At 37.6% G+C, this 14045-nt stretch overlaps 1 long non-coding RNA gene across 2 annotated transcripts; it reads right to left on the minus strand.

Moving 5' to 3' along the window:
• Positions 1-7639: 7639 nt before the first annotated feature.
• On the minus strand, positions 7640-12847 carry LOC132612342 (uncharacterized). Of its 2 annotated transcripts, XR_009571716.1 has the most exons (6): positions 12717-12847; positions 12213-12239; positions 12008-12107; positions 10008-10045; positions 9563-9632; positions 7645-7718 (listed from the first exon to the last, which is right to left on the minus strand). It is a non-coding gene; the product is annotated as an uncharacterized LOC132612342 (long non-coding RNA). The 2 variants fall into 2 exon arrangements; XR_009571715.1 differs by lacking the exon at positions 10008-10045 and having other exon boundaries at positions 7640-7718.
• Between the last annotated feature and the right edge of the window lie 1198 nt (positions 12848-14045).

Below are 14045 nucleotides of genomic sequence, written 5' to 3' on the forward strand. Positions count from 1 at the left end.
TCTTCTATACTGTCTTCAACTCACCTGGGAGTACCTGCGCGGCATGAAACGCAGCCCCCCGAAAAGAGGGGGTCAGTACGAAATATGTACTGAGTATGTAAAGCATACAACACAGAAAGCAAAGTCACAACTGAAATACGATATATAGAAAGCGAACACAATAGCCAGCATACTAAGGAGTCGTATCCGGCGTACAACAGGCAAAAGAAGTTCCGGAGAAATCAACACGGCAATCGGGATGACAAAATGTTTGCTTTCTTTTGGAAAACATCTTTGTTTCACACACATAGAAGAATCAACGCACAATTTCCGCGGCCATAAGTCCAGCGGTCACAATCACACATACCGCGGTCAAGTATCCAGCGGTTTTCTATCACAAGTTCGACATACCGCGGTCAAGGGTCCAGCGGTCTATGTCCGCATAATCACAAGTGCGGCAGACGCGGTCAAGGGTCCAGCAGTCAATGCCACACGTCCGGCATGACGCGGTCAAGGGTCCAGCAGTCAATGTCGGGCACGCCGCGGTCGAGGGTCCAGCGGCCAATATCACATATGCGCATATTCACATAACCGGCCCAGGACTCGGTAACACAGAAGATAACCAGACAAAATGCTAAATTATCACTTTCCAAACATAATCACACATGCCAGGATCATGTATCACACAGGACTCAGGTATACCAAAATCGTATATCGGAAAATAAAGAAAATAAGTAGTTTGTCCAGAATCTCAGGGTAAGATTTTTAAAAACGCTTTAGATGTCAAAAACATTTTATAATGCTCACGAAGGTGGTCATAACACCTATCATATAGTGAACAGCTTAATAACCAGGAGTTACCTGCGAACTCCGGACAAGAGTACATTGGCTAAAGCCGTACATCACATGTCAGGGTTTCGGTCCCCACAATTGGATCAATAATCATTAAAATTCGTCTCGGGATAGATAAGATATCTCCCGTTTAGTAGTCGGAACAATAACCATGAGTTCCCTTGACTTACCGTACGAGAATAAGACAAACAGAACAATAAGAGAGGCATCGGGGATAGCGGGCCCACCTCGGGCCAAGTCGAGGCGGCGGACGAGAATCACGCCCATTAGACTCTACGGAGTCATCCAAGAAAGTTTTAGAACGATCGGGTTACATTTGTAAACGTTTTGGAAGTCCAACCACTTTTCTAGTAAAATGCACCTTTTATAATTCAATTCTATTGAATGAATAGTAACGAAAACTAATCTCGGGTTACGATGAGCAGGATGGTCCCCGAGGCCGAAATCTCAACCTAGTAGACCTAGGGCATGCCAAAGAAGGAAAGGATAAGCTTTACATACCTTTCGCGCTACTCACGCTTGTCCAAACTCAATCTCCGTTTCGCCCAAAACCTACAAACGGTCATTTTTACCAATTGTTAACTATAAGGCTTTTGGTATTCAATCTTTAACTCATCACTTGTCTACAAAAATTTGGGCAGCATTTCCCCTATAAACTCGTCTATCCGAATTTCCAATTGCTCTCCTGTTGACACAGAAATACCAACAATAACATATGGACACAACCATATCTTGAATTCTTTTATTTCAACAAGAACAACAACATATCAAAACAGCCCCCAACTGTAACATAACGATGCCCGAAATTCTAACGAACACTTGCAATACACCAAGCAGCCCATATGCACTTCTTATACCTTATTTCATGCAACATTTTCAGAAAATTTCAGGGAAATACAACAGCAGCCACTCGACACCACATCATCTACTCATGTGCAATAAAACCACATTATTATCTCTATAATCCTTACAACAACCCACAACAATTTAACTCCAACTCTAACCATTAAATTCCTTCACTCTCCTCACATATCCATGATTACAACAACCAAAATATTAATTCAAATCAGTCCATCAATTTCAATTAAAACAGCCCCTCACCCATAAATTTCAACAAAACAACAAACGAGTTTATAATGTTGTTTTCTCCGTTCTAATTCGTTAAAACTCTAAATAAACACTTTAATAACATAAAAGGATTTTTATAAATACCTTATCAGAAGCTCCACCACGAAAATTTCATCCCCCAAGACCAATATTTATCTCAAATTGAAGGCAACACAACGTACAACGTTTTTCTCTTCATGAGCTTCGGGATTCGGAGCTCGGATTTTTGATCAAAATGGCTTCCTTAGCCTAGGATCTCTCTCTCTCTCTCTCTCTCTAATGTTTTTGGAGGATATTAGCTGAAAATGATCAGCCCTCAAGTGAATTTGCCATATATATTAACGTTAGTGGGCCTCATGGGCCGAAACATTAGTGTTTGGGTCGGGTCCAAACTTGCTGCCCTGCCAGCCCAACTTGCATCGTCCATATTTCCTTATCCAAATATCATTTTGACGAGCGGTTTGTTGCGTTGGAAACTAGACTCGATGAACTTCATTTTAGGCTTTTGAAACACCTTAAAACTCCTCATATACTAGGAGATATGCCCCCAACAATATGGGATAAAAATCTGGTCCGAGATTTTACTGAAGTTGTTCCGATTCATTTTGTTTAGATTCGTTTATCTTCTAATCCTCTTCCAACTCTCATGTAACCTCTTATACATACATATACATACCCATATACATACATAACAATCCATACACGTCACGAAGGGTCCGGAGAATCACCATAACCTTAAACGTAACTGGAGAACTTACGAAGCTTCGACGAAACTCCAATCGCAAAAATATATTCATATCTTTTATCCATCTTCTATATCATTACTAATAATATCAAATACTTTAAAAGGGCACTCACATTACCTCATATACGCTCATAACGCGATTTCAAATCCTTTAGGTTACGATGTCACCTTGGGATACTTAAGGCAACCATATATATAACGATATTCTTACTAACTCGATTAACTTTCCTTGAACTTTCTTAACTCATTCTTTCTTGTCTTAATTAAAATAGCACAGACTCTTACGGGGTGTAACATCCTCCCCCCCTTAGGAACATTCGTCCCCGAATGTCAAATTAGTCCTACATAATTATACTGCTTCTGGTGATCTTATAACGATTCACTTGTAACTTGAACTCATCTATCATGTTGTGCCTTTCTTTACTTAGACTAATGCCATTCTCCACCTGACATCTGTTAATATTGATCTTCCAAATATAGTAGACACGATTTAGCTACCTCCGTAATCGACTGCAACTTACCATATCCATCTATACTTGAAGCTTAAGTCGAGTTCTTCTTGCTCGTTCTCTTTAAATTCACTGTCTTCTAGTAACTAGCTCATTCTGACCATCTCACTTAAACCATTTCGCAATTTCCCTTAATCCTACTTATAACACTTCAAGCATATTATCTCGTGTCGTTTCTCTATTTTTGACTCAACTCTTCTATCGCCCCTTTACTCAGGTTCACCTGGGTCCCCAATCCCTCCTGAAATGATCTCCAGAAATTTGCTGATCATATATGCTTTCCCAAAATAAAATTTCCCAAGTAAGGATGATGCTTCTTACGAATGACATGGAGGGTATCTCTTAGAATTTTAACCCAACATAATAGATTTTCCCTATCGGTATCGACTTTCAAAACATGCTAAGAACTTATATCTCATTTTCCTATTCATATTTCTGGAAAAATTTAGGCAGAGGTTCCTCTGTATTTCTTACTATCCCAAAACCTGCACGCAGGAAATACCGACCATGCCTCACAGGGCCAACACACATACGTATATACAAATCATATCACATCGTATCATAGCCACAAAGGGCTAACAATTTCAAATAAAAGTATAAAGGTGTCGGGACTTACCTCACATATGGCACCTCGAGACGTACCTGATCCTTTAACTATCTGTTCTGTTGTACTTTTCTATCCACCTTCTCTTTCATCCTCAAATCTCACATTTCAATCAAATTCCAATATTCTTACCTTACCCGACACGCCTCTTTCGTACCATAACTTACTTGCGTATTGTGTAGCTTCCAATATCATCGGTCACTTTCTTTTGTCGATATCATTCTTCAGCTGAAATCAAAGGTTAGTAAGAGGAATTTCATTTCTTATGGCTGGCTCTATCGCACGATCTAAGATCCAAAGAAAGGTAACACCCTAAATGCCCTGTAGCATCATGTTTATCGATGTGGTGCACAACACACCGATAAACAAGACTCTACTAGACACAGCTTTGCAGACAACCCCTAGGACAGACCTGCTCTGATACCACTTTGTCACACCCTAATTCCGCTAGGGTGTGATGGGCACCCGACCCTTACCTAGGGTCGAGCGAACCCTCAGACTCTTGATGCACATAAAATCATGTCAAACTTTTCAAATCAAATGAGATGAAATACATCGTAATTTTTTTTTTCCAGAAATATTCTTTCACGCAGCTTCCAAGCATAACGAATCAATAATCATACAAAATTCAGTACATAACACAGACCGACATTTTGGCTGACGGAGCCGCTTACAGACTGACAACCAATACCCACGACGCTGTCTGCAAAGTCTCTAACGTAATCCAGAAAGCATAACATACCAACTCTGACTCGGCAGCACTCCGGGAACAAATGGAGCTTGCCATTTGCACTGGAACATCTTCTATACTGTCTTCAACTCACCTGGGAGTACCTGCGCGGCATGAAACGCAGCCCCCCGAAAAGAGGGGGTCAGTACGAAATATGTACTGAGTATGTAAAGCATACAACACAGAAAGCAAAGTCACAACTGAAATACGATATATAGAAAGCGAGCACAATAGCCAGCATACTAAGGAGTCGTATCCGGCGTACAACAGGCAAAAGAAGTTCCGGAGAAATCAACACGGCAATCGGGATGACAAAATGTTTGCTTTCTTTTGGAAAACATCTTTGTTTCACACACATAGAAGAATCAACGCACAATTTTCGCGGCCATAAGTCCAGCGGTCACAATCACACATACCGCGGTCAAGTATCCAGCGGTTTTCTATCACAAGTTCGACATACCGCGGTCAAGGGTCCAGCGGTCTATGTCGGCACAATCACAAGTGCGGCAGACGCGGTCAAGGGTCCAGCAGTCAATGCCACACGTCCGGCATGACGCGGTCAAGGGTCCAGCAGTCAATGTCGGGCACGCCGCGGTCGAGGGTCCAGCGGCCAATATCACATATGCGCATATTCACATAACCGGCCCAGGACTCGGTAACACAGAAGATAACCAGACAAAATGCCAAATTATCACTTTCCAAACATAATCACACATGCCAGGATCATGCATCACACAGGACTCAGGTATACCAAAATCGTATATCGGAAAATAAAGAAAATAAGTAGTTTGTCCAGAATCTCAGGGTAAGATTTTTAAAAACGCTTTAGATGTCAAAAACATTTTATAATGCTCATGAAGGTGGTCATAACACCTATCATATAGTGAACAACATAATAACCAGGAGTTACCTGCGAACTCCGGACAAGAGTACATTGGCTAAAGCCGTACATCACATGTCAGGGTTTCGGTCCCCACAATTGGGTCAATAATCATTAAAATCCGTCTCGGGATAGATAAAATATCTCCCGTTTAGTAGTCGGAACAATAACCATGAGTTCCCTTGACTTACCGTACGGGAATAAGACAAACAGAACAATAAGAGAGGCATCGGGGATAGCGGGCCCACCTCGGGCCAAGTCGAGGCGGCGGACGAGAATCACGCCCATTAGACTCTACGGAGTCATCCAAGAAAGTTTTAGAACTATCGGGTTACATTTGTAAACGTTTTGGAAGTCCAACCACTTTTCTAGTAAAATGCACCTTTTATAATTCAATTCTATTGAATGAATAGTAACGAAAACTAATCTCGGGTTACGATGAGCAGGATGGTCCCCGAGGCCGAAATCTCAACCTAGTAGACCTAGGGCATGCCAAAGAAGGAAAGGATAAGCTTTACATACCTTTCGCGCTACTCACGCTTGTCCAAACTCAATCTCCGTTTCGCCCAAAACCTACAAATGGTCATTTTTACCAATTGTTAACTATAAGGCTTTTGGTATTCAATCTTTAACTCATCACTTGTCTACAAATATTTGGGCAGCATTTCCCCTATAAACTCGTCTATCCGAATTTCCAATTGCTCTCCTGTTGACACAGAAATACCAACAATAACATATGGACACAACCATATCTTCAATTCTTTTATTTCAACAAGAACAACAACATATCAAAACAGCCCCCAACTGTAACATAACGATGCCCGAAATTCTAACGAACACTTGCAATACACCAAGCAACCCATATGCACTTCTTATACCTTATTTCATGCAATATTTTCAGAAAATTTCAGGGAAATACAACAGCAGCCACTCGACACCACATCATCTACTCATGTGCAATAAAACCACATTATTATCTCTATAATCCTTACAACAACCCACAACAATTTAACTCCAACTCTAACCATTAAATTCCTTCACTCTCCTCACATATCCATGATTACAACAACCAAAATATTAATTCAAATCAGTCCATCAATTTCAATTAAAACAGCCCCTCACCCATAAATTTCAACAAAACAACAAACGAGTTTATAATGTTGTTTTCTCCGTTTTAATTCGTTAAAACTCTAAATAAACACTTTAATAACATAAAAGGAATTTTATAAATACCTTATCAGAAGCTCCACCACGAAAATTTCATCCCCCAAGACCAATATTTATCTCAAATTGAAGGCAACGCAACGTACAACGTTTTTCTCTTCATGAGCTTCGGGATTCGGAGCTCGGATTTTTGATCAAAATGGCTTCCTTAGCCTAGGATCTCTCTCTCTCTCTCTCTCTAATGTTTTTGGAGGATATTAGCTGAAAATGATCAGCCCTCAAGTGAATTTGCCATATATATTAACGTTAGTGGGCCTCATGGCCCGAAACATTAGTGTTTGGGTCGGGTCCAAACTTGCTGCCCTGCCAGCCCAACTTGCATCGTCCATATTTCCTTATCCAAATATCATTTTGACGAGCGGTTTGTTGCGTTGGAAACTAGACTCGATGAACTTCATTTTAGGCTTTTGAAACACCTTAAAACTCCTCATATACTAGGAGATATGCCCCCAACAATATGGGATAAACATCTGGTCCGAGATTTTACTGAAGTTGTTCCGATTCATTTTGTTTAGATTCGTTTATCTTCTAATCCTCTTTCAACTCTCATGTAACCTCTTATACATACATATACATACCCATATACATACATAACAATCCATACACGTCACGAAGGGTCCGGAGAATCACCATAACCTTAAACGTAACTGGAGAACTTACGAAGCTTCGACGAAACTCCAATCGCAAAAATATATTCATATCTTTTATCCATCTTCTATATCATTACTAATAATCTCAAATACTTTAAAAGGGCACTCACATTACCTCATATACGCTCATAACACGATTTCAAATCCTTTAGGTTACGATGTCACCTCGGGATACTTAAGGCAACCATATATATAACAATATTCTTACTAACTCGATTAACTTTCCTTGAACTTTCTTAACTCATTCTTTCTTGTCTTAATTAAAATAGCACAGACTCTTACGGGGTGTAACAGCAATATACTACAGCAACTGAAAGGAATAACTGCAGCTTGAAGATTGGGGAAAAATCCAAATCACTGCAGCTTGAGGATTGGGCAAAAATCCAAATCAGTGCACTATACTACAGCAACTGGGCAAAAATAAACAAAGTTTGCAGCCTGCAAGATACATACAACAGTCAGCAACTGAAAGGAATCACTGCAGCTTGAAGATTGAGCAAGTACTGCTGTTTACACCAGCTAGAAAAAGCAGGGCAATATACTGGATATTAGTGCAAAACCATTCCCCATGGACCAAGTAATTAAAAATATAGCACTGAAAAGTAAAGGGGAGAATAATGTCATTCTTCAGATGGTCTTCAAAGTATGAATAAGTATTTCATGTTTTGGCATTCCTTAAATGGTAAATCCGATCTCAGATGCATAACAAAACATTAATAATTGATTTATCTAAAGTTTATGCTATTAAGTACCAAATATTAAATAACAAAAGGGAAGCAAATTGTCTACTTTAACCTTGAGTACTATGTCTTTTGGTCCTAGTTCTGCAAGTCTCAGTTACCAAAGAAACTCAAAGCATGAACCACGGATAACATGAAAACAAACATCATATAAGAGGTTAGAGCTGAAGCTATGCAAGTAATTAGACATGCAAAATAAGAAGATATGAGAGACTTGACCCATAATGTCATAGTGTTGAAGATGCATGCAGAGAATCAACACTTGCAAATAGCAACTGTTTAGAGAAAGTATCTACTATCTCCATTCTCCTATCTTTTACTTGATGATTAACAGCATGCTCTTTTTGGTGTTTTTTCTTTTAATTCACGATTCAATTAATTCTGAGAAGACCATAATCATTTATGAGGAATAACTTTTGTCTTAAAAAGTTGTGCAGTTCTGCAGATGTACTGGTTACTCTAACAGAAGTGAGTGAGGTATATCTAGGATTAGCTTTATTATCAACCTGGTATTCAAGACCATCGGCGGCAAATATAAATATGGCTGATGCTCACTCTTCTTTCCAAGAAGACCTCCAGATATAAAAAATATCACAGAGGACCTGTATCATTCAGCTAATGAGCAGAAGAAGAATACATGAAAGTAAATTAGAGACAACCGGAGGAAGTATGCCCAAGGGATACACCATTAGGAGTGGGGGAGGGGGGAGAGAGAGAGAGAGAGAGAGAGAGAATGAAATTAAAATACTTTTGATTTTTCATTTACACCCTAGTTCCCATCTGGAAAAGAAAGGGGATCATCAGTCAATTCCTGTTCTGTCTGCACACTTAGCTCTCTAGTGATATTCTTTAAAGGTTTTAATATGATGTAACTGTGTGGATTACACATTGTAATTTTAACACATTGAATACAATAATCCAATCCTACATTCTTCATTTCTCTACTGGACTGCTTCTCTTCTTTTTCTTCTGTTCTTCTAATCATGTGTTCTTCATCTACTCTTATCTAGAATCAATCACATAATCATCTATCTCAAATAACAACATGGTATCTTGGCTACATAATTCATGATCTAAGATAGAACAATGGCATTGACCCTTTTCCCAATGCTCCCATATAGATTCGGGATAGTTTTCTATTCTACAAGTTCTCAACCACTATTCATGAATACTGGACCAAATACAACTGACACAGAAGCATGGGACTACATACAAATGAGGCAAAGTCAGTTTGAGACAAGCACTACTTCTACAAATGAACTGACTATGCCGCATCCAGTGGAGAATGACTTGGCTAATGAAGGATCACAAAATGATCATAGTCGACAACATCACAAGCTACAAAAACAGTTTCTTTCTATGCAAGAGGGACTAATAGAAATTCTATCAACTGCAATGTTGTAATGTGCAGGAACTGTTATAATATAGGAGAATAAGTGCCAACCAATTCATAACTATTAAAGAAAATGAGCTATACAAAACAACTTTTTGTAGAAGAAGCCTGTAACTTTTGTAAAAGAATAGTGTAATCAATTAACATACCAATTCTCACACAGATAGTGCATCGTGAACGAAACTGGCTAATCAATGCTCAAAGGTGAGTCTCCATACTCTGCAAGAAAAAATAATAAATTAATAAGTAAAACTGGTTAATCAATGCTATATGCCCATCATAAAAGAAAACCAACAACTCTTTGAGAAATAAGTAAAAGAAACCATATATGCATTTAGGTATAGATTCCAAATTATTGTTTGCTTCTGCTACTACTGCAGGCCTGCGGCTGATTTTCTCAAATATCCACTTTTTAAACAAGTATTACATGGTATTGGACTATTGGTGCAATTCAGTTTCTGCATGGAAGAAGGAAGCCAAAGCAGAATTGCATATCTGCTGACTGCTGCAGTTCATAAGTACCATCAGGACATGAGCAGGATAAAAAAATAGGGTCATGCATGCAAATATTCATCAGATGCTATTTGACAATACCTTCATAAACTTGCTCAATGTTCTGGACTTCTTCCAAACTGTCGTGAAAATTGTATTCTTTAGAAGGTGATCGTAGCCATTGTTGAGTACAAATTAGAGCTTCTACTGTTTTGGCGATAAAGAACTCCGGTAAGAATCAAGAATTCGACCACCTGTACTAAATGCCGACTCAGATGCAACAATAGAAATAGGAATAGAAAGAACATCTCTGGCAATTTTTGAAACAACTGGATATTTACTAGACGAAACTTTCCACCAAGACAAGATATCAAAATCTTTATTCTTCACCACATCATCCATCAAGTATATCTGAAGATCAGTTTTTTTTGCAATATTTCCCTCGTCTGCCAAATGTTTCTCCCATTCAGATTCCAACAAATCATCGGTTTCACTCATGCTAGTATCACCTCCAATATTGTCATTAGAAGAAGCATCAACGACAGAGTTATTGTAAGAATCATACAAACGCGTTAAAACACTTGCCACATCTTCCGACTTTAATCTTCCCAACAAAGGACCATATGCTTTGGAAAGAGTGAAGTTTACATACTTCATCTTATATCTGGGATCTAACACAACAGCAACAAGAAATAACATATTCATATTCTCAAAATTTCCCCAATACTTCTCAAATTTACTTTTCATCCTGTCTGCCATATCAACCAAAATAAGATCTTCGCATGTAGAATACTTTTTAATAGAACTTCGAAGAGTAAAGAATTCACCGAAGAAACAGTTGGAAGTAACATACAAAGTCCCTGAAAATTTTAAAGTGGTCTGGTAGAAAAGATCAAGAAACTTGACAAAAGCTCTCACATTCTTCCAGTCATTTGCTGATGGATTTCCTCTTAATGCACTTATTTCTCGACAATACTTTTGGTATTTATGGTCATCCAAATACATTCTTGTAAAGGCTTTTTCAAATTTTATAGCTGTATCTAACATTGTATATGTCGAGTTCCATCTAGTTTCAACATCAAGACTCACAAGACCATGAGTGTCTATCTTATTTTTTTCAACAAATGACTTAAAAGAAGCAAACCTTGAAGGAGAAGATCTAACATATTTTACCGCATTCCTTACACGAGAAATGGGTTCAATTTGTTCATCTAACCCTTCTTTTACAATCAAGTTCAATATGTGAGCACTACACCTAACATGTAAAAAATCATTTCCAAGTATTACCCCATTCCAATCATCCATTAGCACCTTCAAATGCTTAATGGCAGTATCATTAGCAGTCGTATTGTCTAAGGTTACTGTAAACAAGTTATCAATGCCCCAACCCAATAAGCATTCCTCAATTCCCTTAGCAATAGTCTCGCCTTTGTGATCTGGTGTTGGAAAAAAGTTCAGAATTTTCTTTTGTAAATTCCATCGGTCATCAATCCAATGTGCGGTGACAACCATATAACTCAAATTTTGGAGTGACGTCCACGTGTCACTAGTAAGGCAAACATGTTGGTCCTTGATAAGCTTATCTTTCTGTTCTTGATAAATCCTCAAGCAATGCCTTGCAACAGTAACACGAGAAGGTAGTTCAAAATTTGGTAAGGCTTTAGCCATCAATTTCCTAAAGCCTTCTCCCTCTACAACTCTAAATGGCTGCTCATCAATAATTACAAATTCCGCAATGGCCCTCCTAATTTCATCCACATTATACACTACCCTTTCATTAGAACCCGAAAGACCTTCTGTCCACCCTTCTTTAATAGGTTTTAATGTTGTTTGTCTCTTATCAGCGATTCTAAAGAGAGATTTGTTACATTTAATAGTTAGATGTGACCATAATGTAGTAGTCCCATTCTTGCTTTCGGTAACAAACGTTTTTGGACAGTAATTGCATTTCGCCCTAATTTTAGCTCCTTTAGATTTAAATTTGGTGAAGTGATCCCAAATCTCGGAAGTCTCTCTACCACTATTCCCAAATTTAGAAGGTTCTTTAGGAGTTGTTCTTTTTTGTTTTTTAGGAGGAGTGCGTCGATGAGGAATGTTCTTACCTTGTTGTTGTTGAGATTCTGTTGGCGCAATCGGAGGGTTGTTGTCAATCACTAGCGATTTAGTTCCAGAAGTTGTAGCTTCCATCGCGAAATACAATTTCTGTATATAATAAAAAAGTTGTAATTTGTAATAAATCAACAAATTGATAGCAATATAAATAAATTTGTAAAACGTTAAAGCTAATTAGGAAAAATAAAGGCTTACAGTGTAAAGTTGAGAGGAAAACCTAAGCTGCAAAAAAAAAAAAAAAAAGAGGTCAACTCACTCACACAAAACCTAAAATGCTTCACAGCTATTCCAAACATAGACAGAATTCATTTACTTCACTCAAAAACATTAGAATTCATAATCACAAGAAAAAACTCAGAATTCAAACTGATAAATCACAAATGAAAAAAATAGAAAAAAAGAGCGAAACGAAGAAATGAATGATAAAGGAAGAATTCATTTACTTCACTCAAACATAACAATTCATAATCACAAGTGAAAAAATGAAGAGAATAAACTTGAAAAACAGGCTGATAAATCACAAACGAAAAACAAATAAAATAGATACAAAACCTAAATGCTTCACAGCTATTCAAAACATAACAGAATTCATTTACTTCACTCAAAAATGAAGAAAAAAAAACTCGGAATTCAAACTGATAAATCACAAATGAAGAAGAAAAAAGCAGATAAATAACAAAAACAAAACAAAAGGCTTACAGTGTAGTCTGTAGGGTTGCTGATTTGAGAGGAAAGCAAAAGAGGGATCTAAAATGAGAAAAGGAGAAGTGGAGAACGATGGCTTTTGTGAAATGAGAAAGGGATATGAAGATCTGATTTTGGGAGAAGGGTTGTAGGTGAATATGAGCTTTTTAGATACATATGCTGATATGCATTACGTTTTGGATATCTGATGTTCATTTCCTTATGGGCCATTTTTGTATATTATTTACATGGGCTTCTTAAGTCCAAATCTAAATGTAAGAAAGAAAATAAAAATTATGAAAAAATTTAAGAAAAAATTTATAAATTACATTTTAATAAATATTTTTATGTATAACATAATTTAAAACTAGTAAATCTATAATCGGGTCGGTTTGGGTTCGGTTTGACTTTGTTTTAGTTAAAACCAAACCAATCCTATAATGGTCGGGTTTGTTTTTCAAACACCAAACCAAATCGAACCAAACCACTAGTCGGGTTTTTTTTTCGGTTTGGTTCGGTTTGTCGGTTTGGTTCGGTTTTTCGGTTTGCCCTGTACAGCCCTAGTTGCTATGTTGCTTGCCTTTTGGTGGAAGCTCATGATTAATCTGGAAAATTCCCCAAAAAGCAAGCATCCCCAAAATGTTAAATCATAGCAAGCTTGAGAAATTAGTTACAATTATCATACACTGTATAGTTAGTGCACTCACAAAAGGTTATTAAGTACTCTGACTATTACTTTTGTGCAACGGTGGAATTTATTTCATTGTCTAACATTGTAAAGTGTGCATTGAGTTGTATAGATTGCAACAATAGCAACTAAAGGATGGTGAGAATTTAATCATTTTATAAGCTCGATCAAGAAGAACGAAAGAAGCGCAAGCTGTTAAGAAGAGTATAAAGTTAGAGAGTGCAACAACTTCTATGTTATTTTAAAAATTAAGAATATCAAAATTCAAGAGTTACACTAACCTCTTTTTATTCGATGGAGTGGTTGTGAGAAATCTTTTTATAAAACATATGCATTTGGAACTGATATATTAAACTACAGTTATTGGATTATCATTCTGTGATGTCGCTGTGTCATAAAATTTGGCAAGATAGTTGCCTTGAATACAATGAACTACTATTTAGTCACATCAAAGGCATGCAATGGTTGTTATGCTCTAAAGGTCGAATAGCCTGATAAACACCTCTATTTGTTCAGTTTTGATAACCCGCCTCTCATACTTTACAAATTTTTATTACGATATTCTAACTTGTTCAAAATTAGTATTTTAAACCCCTCAGGTCAATGATTGACCAAGCTTATGCGGCATTGATATTTTAAACTTCGATCAAGCCTGT

The sequence above is a fragment of the Lycium barbarum genome, chromosome 9 (genome assembly GCF_019175385.1).
Source record: "Lycium barbarum isolate Lr01 chromosome 9, ASM1917538v2, whole genome shotgun sequence".
NCBI classification, from domain to species: Eukaryota; Viridiplantae; Streptophyta; class Magnoliopsida; order Solanales; family Solanaceae; genus Lycium; species Lycium barbarum.